This window comes from Crocodylus porosus, unplaced genomic scaffold (assembly GCF_001723895.1).
Source record: "Crocodylus porosus isolate Cpor-Errol unplaced genomic scaffold, CroPor_comp1, whole genome shotgun sequence".
NCBI classification, from domain to species: domain Eukaryota; kingdom Metazoa; phylum Chordata; order Crocodylia; family Crocodylidae; genus Crocodylus; species Crocodylus porosus.
In genome coordinates this window covers 200,636,569-200,644,204 of record NW_017728906.1, presented here as the reverse complement: position 1 = coordinate 200,644,204, position 7,636 = coordinate 200,636,569, and the positions used below count along the sequence as shown (strand labels likewise).

Genomic DNA, 7,636 nt, shown 5'->3' with positions numbered 1-7,636 from the left:
TCTCCAGTATGTACAGTTTCATCCATCACTCTACTGTGCTAAGAGAGACTGTGTTGGAGACTCAGCAGCTTTTCCTTCCTTAATTCTCTCAAACTTTCACGGGCAATTAGCATTCAAGTCAGCAATAAATTGCCAAAACAAGTTCTCAACCTGTTGCACAATACTTTAAATAAACTCCAAAGGTCTCACCTTTGCCTATCCTCAGGTTATTCTTTGCAGATGACATTCTTTTACCTCAATCCTCCTATTATCCTGTGTGATGAAGGCATACAAAGTATTAGCTTCTCTGTAGTCTTCTTAGCCCTCCTAATAAAAGGCTGTATAACCACTTTAGAGAATTGAGCTCTTCCAGCAAAAGCTCCTTCAGCTAAGTACAGCAGGATGTGTGAGCTCATGACTTCGACATTTTTTGAACCCTTCCAAATGGATTCCCTTTAGTTAGCATTTCCATGCTAAACTGCTTCAGCTGCAGCACCTTGTGAAGCGGACCAATCCCACAGTCCCCAGAAGTCGTAAGTTCTGGATTTCTAACAGCCAACAAGAGCACTACACAACAAGCTGTGCCCCAGTTATTTGAAACTGGTGTTGGTTGAGGCAGCTCAGACTAAACCAGTATTCAGCTGTGGTATAAGAAGCGTAATCTGAAAGGTATTTGGAATGTCAATAAGCGCTTGCAAAACAAACTGTGTCCACGGAAGTAAAGAAACGTGTTCTGCAAAAGAACTTATTACCTTAGCGCACACAACCCTTCCCGATTCACTGACTTCTTTAAGCTTTCTGGGCTTGTGTAATAAGGCTGGATGAGTTTAAAGCAGAATAACTACTGCAAAGTAACTCCTTACATGTTTATTTTAGAAAGATGATTTTTCTGGGTTTTCCTTAACCTGCGACCACCGTGAATCCGGCTGATATTGATTCCCTTATCCTAAAAGGAAACTCTCAGAAATAAGAAAGGCCCTCAAGTCAGAGTCCACCCCTTGCTATTGCAGACCACAATATTATACAATGCTTTCCACTGACTGATCAAAATCCATCTCAAAACTAGTTAGGATTGTTGCGTGTCTTGCACCAGCCTAGCCATGCTGCAGTCTTATTCATCCCATAACTAAAAAATCACATTTTCTGCACCAGTTCCAGCAGTATTTCTTCTTTCTTGAGCAGAAGTGACCAAAGTTGTGGGCAGTGTTTCACATGAGATCTCAGAGCCTTTGTATCATGTCATTAAAACCTCTCTTCCCGCCCACCCCCAAACACCTCAACTGATGCAAATGTGACCCTAGAATGCCTTTTTTTCATGACTGCATCAGAGACAGGTGGTCATAATCATCCAAGGATTGACTAACACCACTCTGCTCTGTCTTGTCTTGGTGTTTCCAACAAATGAGCTCCCAAAACAGAAACAGAAACTCTTGGTACTTGCCTCTCAGTGTATGACTTAGTCATTTTAGTATTAAATTTCATCCAATTTCTATTACTCATCCTCCAAGTCATCCAATTCTACCTCTGTAACATCCCAATCCACTCTCTGTACCAGTGCCTCCCAACTTTGCATCAAAATTCATTTGCACTTTTACTGCACGCGTTGAGATCATTAATGAGCATAACTGACAAGACTGCTCCCAAGATCCAACCTCGACAAGCGCACCAACATACCACTAAAACAACTCCTTTCAGCACAACCCCCTGTTGTCTCCTCTTCAGCCAGTTCCTTACCCACCTTTCATTTTTATACTCTTCTCCAGCTTAACCAATACTTTCCCCATGTGACACTGTATCAAAGGCTCTAGGCAAAATCCAGAAGGATGAGATCACATTTATTTTGACAACAGCTTATCTTATCAAAGATGACAGCAAGTCAACCCAGTACTCTCTACACTTGGTAAGTCCATGTTGCATTTTATTCCATTTTGTGTTTACGGCTGCATCTTTATTCTTTTCTTCAAAAGCTGTTTTCAAAACCTGCAGACTAGTGAGATCTAACGCGTATGCAGCATTCCAGAACTCTTTTTTTCCTTCTTAAAATATAGCCAATACATTTGCCATTATCCAGTCATATGATCTTTTCCTTCTTCACTTGACAGATGTGTTAGACATCACTGTTCTCAGAGCTGTGATTTCATGTGCCTGTTCTCTCGTAGTTGTGAGGAAGAACTTATGCAGTCCCCAAGTTACAAGCGCAAGACTCCTAAGCTTTGACATCCACTTCTAAACTATAATTTCCATCTCTGTACCCTCATTCTCAACATTACAGGGGCAACAGCAGAATGAGTAAACTTCATCCTTATTGAAAACGGAAGCCAAGTACTCTGGGCCATACCCAAATTATCTTTAATTTCTACCACATTCCTAATGCACAATAACCCCACTGCTTGCATTGCTGTCTCTCTATTTATATGGCTGAAAAACTTTACACTATTGATTAATCTTTGTCAGTTGTAACTCAGCTTGACTTTGGGCCATTCTTGCTATCACTACAGTAACTGGCTACTAAGCCTTTCATTTCTTTGCTGTTTAGTCCTTATTTCTTGCGAATTTTTTCCTTCCTCTTAATATACTTCTGGAGAAAGTTGATCATTAAGTTTGGTCTGGGGTTCCTTCCAGCAAATTGTCTCCCTGTACTTTAGATAGACAAGCTCAAGATCTTACTTCTGAACACGCAAAAATTATTCTTTTCAGTCCTTAGAAACTTCATTCTAGCTGACTCAAGTTGTCTAGTTATGCTGTCCTGAACTATCCCGACATGTTTAGTTTCAAAGTATTTTTCATTAGACTAAACACCTGCATCTGCCTTCACACCCTACCTAAAAAATTTCAGAATCCCTTCAAGTAAGAAATTCTTCTGTAAAAATAAGAAAAAAACTGGCATGTAGTAGGCTTATTCATTTTCTAACTTTAAGCATTGTGGTTTGTGACTTCCTAACTTATCTTAGGAGGGCAAGGCAGGGAAGCACCTTAGAAACTAACTGGTTTAGAGGCAAGAGCTTCCACAGGCACAAACCTACTTTGTCAGATGCTGTGACAGTAGCACCTGACAAAGTTGACTCTTCCTACAAAAACTCATGCCTAAACCACTTAACCTCCAAGGTGCTACTCTACCATACCTTCTGCCTGATTTCAGACTAACATGGCTAACTACTCTGTAACTTTTCTGAAGTTGAACATGTCAGGAGAATTGCTTAGTACAACACAACAAGAAGGATGAAAGATTTATTTAAGGTCATTAATGGGAGATTTTCTTTACATTGCTAACTTACGCAGCAACATTGGGACCACCAGCATGAACAGCTCGTAAGCTCCTGCCACTATTTCAGTGCTAGGCTGATCAAGACACACTCTAATAGGACATACAGTAAGTACTCTCCAGGGAATTATGTACTGAAAAATTCAAAATTAATTACAATTTTTATAAACAAATTAACTAAATATAACACTATTTGAACCTTCTTTAGAAATATATGCAGGCATTTTGTATTTATACAACTATATAACACATTTTATAGCAACAGGTTGTGGGGGGTGTTGTGGGCAGGTGTGGCCTCTCCCATCTACCCCCAATCCACATCCCCCTCCCCCCCTGCATGGTGCACAGGGCTCAGCAGCAGCAGGCAGTGAGCCTTGGGGCCCTCATGGCACAGCAGGCACAGCCCCTGATGGCACGCACCTCCAGCTGAGTCCCGGGGTCTGCACATGTTGGCACAGAGCCAGCCCAGCCTGCTGGCACACCTTGGGGCCAGGCTGAGCTGTCTCTATGCCAGCACGTGGGGCTTGCAGCATTGGCACATGGTTCCCACCTATATCAGCCAGCCCAGGCAGGTTCCGTGCCTCCACATGCAGCTTCTCACTGGAGTGCTAGAAGCCCCATGGGGAGGCACGGAGCTGTCTGGTCTGGCCTGATGCCATGCGTGGACTGGGAGTCACGCACCACAGGGACAGGCAGGAACTCCAGTGGGAAGCCGCATGCGGAGGCACAGTCGTGTGCCATTGAGCCAGGTGAGCTCCTTGCCTCCACATGCGGCTTCCTGCTGGAGTGCTGGAAGCCCCGACCCATTCAGCCCAATGGCACAAAGCCTGTGCCCACCCACACCTACCCACCTCCTGCAGGCAGCAGCCCCCCCTCCCCATTTACCCAGTCTTATGACTCTGTGCCTCCACATGGGGCTCCCAGTTGGAGTCCTGGAAGTCCCGCAGAGGTGGAGGTACAGAGCCTGCCAGGATTAAATTAGGCAATTATACACAGTCATGCCTTTTAGGTGCAAAACTGCGCAGGCGCATAATTCTCCAGGGTGTAAATGAAATACCTGGAACAATGGCTACCGCCGATGCCTTATCTATGTTAAGATATTTACGATCTTTTTAACCGTATTGTACCTGAACTGCTGTTTGCAAGGACAGCAATTTTTCAGAAAGTCTCCTTGTGTCGACAGGACTCAAATGCAAGTTTCCTCCAAAACAATTTGCTCCAGGTAGGTCTTTTATGATTTTAAAAAAAAAAAAAAGCCAAACAAAACAAACCCCACTTCTTGCTTCAGACTATATTAAAAAAGTATGCCCTCAAAAGTTCCAATAAATTAAACAAATATCATTAACAGATTTGTGGCCTTATTCTAAAATACTCATCGTGGTTCCTGGAACCAAAGGTTACTACTACATTCACAGTATAATACATCCACATGATAAAGGTATATTTGTGTTCTGATATGCAGAAGTTTAATAGTTCCTATCGCCAAGATATCTTCCTAGAAGTAGTTATAGCACAATTAACTCCATAACCTTATTTATCTTTCCTGTGCTGCTGAAGGGTGCAGTAATCCACTGACTTCTGAGGTCTCTTTTGACAGCTGGCTTACAAGCCATTTCCCATCCCCCTCACTCCAGTCCAATTAGAGAAGCTTTTTCTATTACTGTAAACAAAATTCAGATGGGGAATCTCAAACAGCATTCAACCCTTGAGAATTTCCTCTAGCAATGGGCTTTACACACAATTAACCATTGAAGGCTTTTTTCCCCTGAAAGTAAGCTTGAGTTGGACAAGAGTTCTCTTTCCCTGTGAAAAATTAGCTCAAGACAGTGCAACAGTATGCGCCCATTTCTGGACTTAAATTTGAGCATGGTGATGGGACGTCAGAGGAAGATGACTGCACTGCCACCCATTAGGGGAAAAAAAGAAGGCTCCTCACTCCATGTCATAGGAACAATTGGTGTCTATTGCTTTCCCTGCTTCTCCCCTCTTTCTTCTTACCTAACCTCTGCTTCTAGACAGCTGCTCTAGAACCATTACTGATAGACAGGAGACAAGTCCACCTTGGCCGCTGCCACAAAGGAAAGCGACCTGAGAGTCTCTGTGAACAGTTCACTAAGAACATCAGCTCAGCAGCCATCAAACAAAAAACCATTAGAGATTATGATGAAAGGAATTGTAAACAGAACTGAAAGAATCATGATGCCCCTTTAAAAATCCCTGGGGTATCCGCACCTTGAATGCTGCGCCTAGTTCTGGTCTCCACATCTCAAACAAGATACCAAAAAACCAAAGAAGATCTAGAGCAGTATTTCCCAACCTTTTCCAGCCCAAGGCACACTTACTTTAATAAAAATTTTCTGCGACACACTTGTTAAGACATTCCCCCATCCACATACCTATTCTAGCTCATTGCAATGGCAAAATTCGGCGGCACACCTGTTCATTTCTGATGGCACACTTTTGTGCCATGGCCCACTAGTTGGGAAACACTGGCCTAGAGAAAGGCAACAAAGATAAGTGGTAGGAGATACTAAAGAAGCCAGGCCTCTTCCGTTTAGAAAGAGACACCTGAGGGGTGACATGACAAAGGTTTACAAAATATTAAGTGGCAAAGAGAAAGTCAAGAGGGGTTTATTATTGACAGTATCTCACCATACAGGCAGTCCTTGACTTAAGACGTTTCAAGTTACAACAAAAGGCACTTAAGTTTATACATTAACACCCTGTTTCAACTTTATGATGTCCGACCCGAGGCCATGCCAGCAAACAAGTTTGCTGTGTTGTCCATCTCCCTGGAGAACATCTGTCCAAACTTCCTTGGACACTTTAAGAAAGCAGACAAGACTCAAGAAAACCCTGCAGCCGGGACTTCTGAGAAGACTCCAGCCAACAGCCCTTCAAAAAGTCCAGCAAAGTCGCCTCAAAAAAGTCTTTCCAAAACAACAGGATTGCCATTTACAATATAAATACATCAATGTAGCTATCGTACTCATCTATAATTGATTGAATACACAGTTCTGGGTTATTTTTGGTAAAAACAGGATATCAGGTGGTAGTTCAGGAACCAATCCCCCATTTATAACATTGTCCCTATTGGGGGGGGGGGGAATTGTTTCCAAATTACAACATTTTGACTTAAGAGGTGGTTTTCAGGAACCGGTTATGTCCCTGAGTTTGAGGACTGCCTGCACAAGAAATAAGGGGCACACCACAAAGCCAGCAGGCAGCTGGTTTTAAAACAAACCCCAGGAAGTTATTTTTCACCTGGCATGTCATGAAAGTGGGGAACTTGTTGCCACCAGAGGCGGCAGCAGCTGAGAGCTCAGCCCAAGCCACCACGGGAACGGATGCGCCGAAGGGAAGGGGAACCGGTCGCTATGGAGCAAAACCTCCGAACTGGAACATCGATGCTGGAGGGCGCAAGCAAGAGGAACAGAGGGGGAAAACAAAATAAACAAAAACAAGCTCCGCCTGACCCACTTCACTCTCCCTTTCAGCACCCGCTCCTGTACCGCAGGCCTACTCGATGTGCGCGGGGAGCATTCACCCAAGTAAAAGCTAAAACCCTGCTTAATCTGGGGGGGTGTCTTAAGTGCACATCAAGTGATTTCATGGAGCTACACATGCACGTATGTGTGTGTGTGTGTCTATATCTATATATAGATATAGACACACACGCACACACAATTAATAATAATAATAACGAAGTTCGCTGGAAGGAACCCGGACTAGGGACAAGAGTCAAGGGCTCAAACCATGGGCACAGGGAGCGGGACATCCAGCATCCCTTGAACGGGGGCAAAGCTTAAAAATAAATGAATAAATAAAACAAAAATAATAACAAGGAAAGGACAGCGGTGGGGAGTGGAGTCAGCGGCTGGCCGCGGGCAGGGGAGGGGGCGCGGGTTGCTATGGAGCCCAGGAGCAGGACGCGGCCTGTCCTCCCGGAAGGCCTGGGCCCTCGACGGTGCAGGGGCCGGGGGAAAGCCCCCAGGTCGCTCGCGCCGAGCCCCTCGTGCCCGCGGGGAGACACCCCGGCGCGGCCTCCACCCCGCGACCCGGCCCCGCTTACCGAGGCCTGGGCCGCGCCTGGGCCCAGCGCCGCCGCCACGACACCCGCCGCCGCCTCACAGGAGAGGGAAACTGCGTCACAATCCCCTCACCCTGCTCCCCGCCCCGCGGCGCCCCCATTGGCCCGCCCCGCGGCCACGCTCCCATTGGCCACTATGGTTTGAAACCGAGGCTTCCCAGTCCTCATTGGGTAAGCACGCCTTCCCCCACGCTGATTGGGCCGCGGGGTCGCGTGCTGATTGGCCATGGGGGGGAAGGGCCCAGAAATCTCCTCGCGCCCAGCCGGCATCCGGGGCTTTCGGAACTGCTGTCCGAAGGGAGGGG

The 7,636-nt window shown here is 45.5% G+C and overlaps 1 protein-coding gene across 1 annotated transcript in view; it reads right to left on the bottom strand.

Annotated features, from left to right (window-relative positions):
• Window positions 1–7,374, bottom strand: part of NUP98 (nucleoporin 98) — a 43,432-nt gene extending 36,058 nt beyond the window's left edge. The window contains exon 1 of the mRNA XM_019528563.1: window positions 7,314–7,374. The gene's annotated coding sequence lies outside the window, so the exon portion shown is untranslated. The remainder of the gene's footprint in view (window positions 1–7,313) is intronic.
• Window positions 7,375–7,636: the final 262 nt, after the last annotated feature.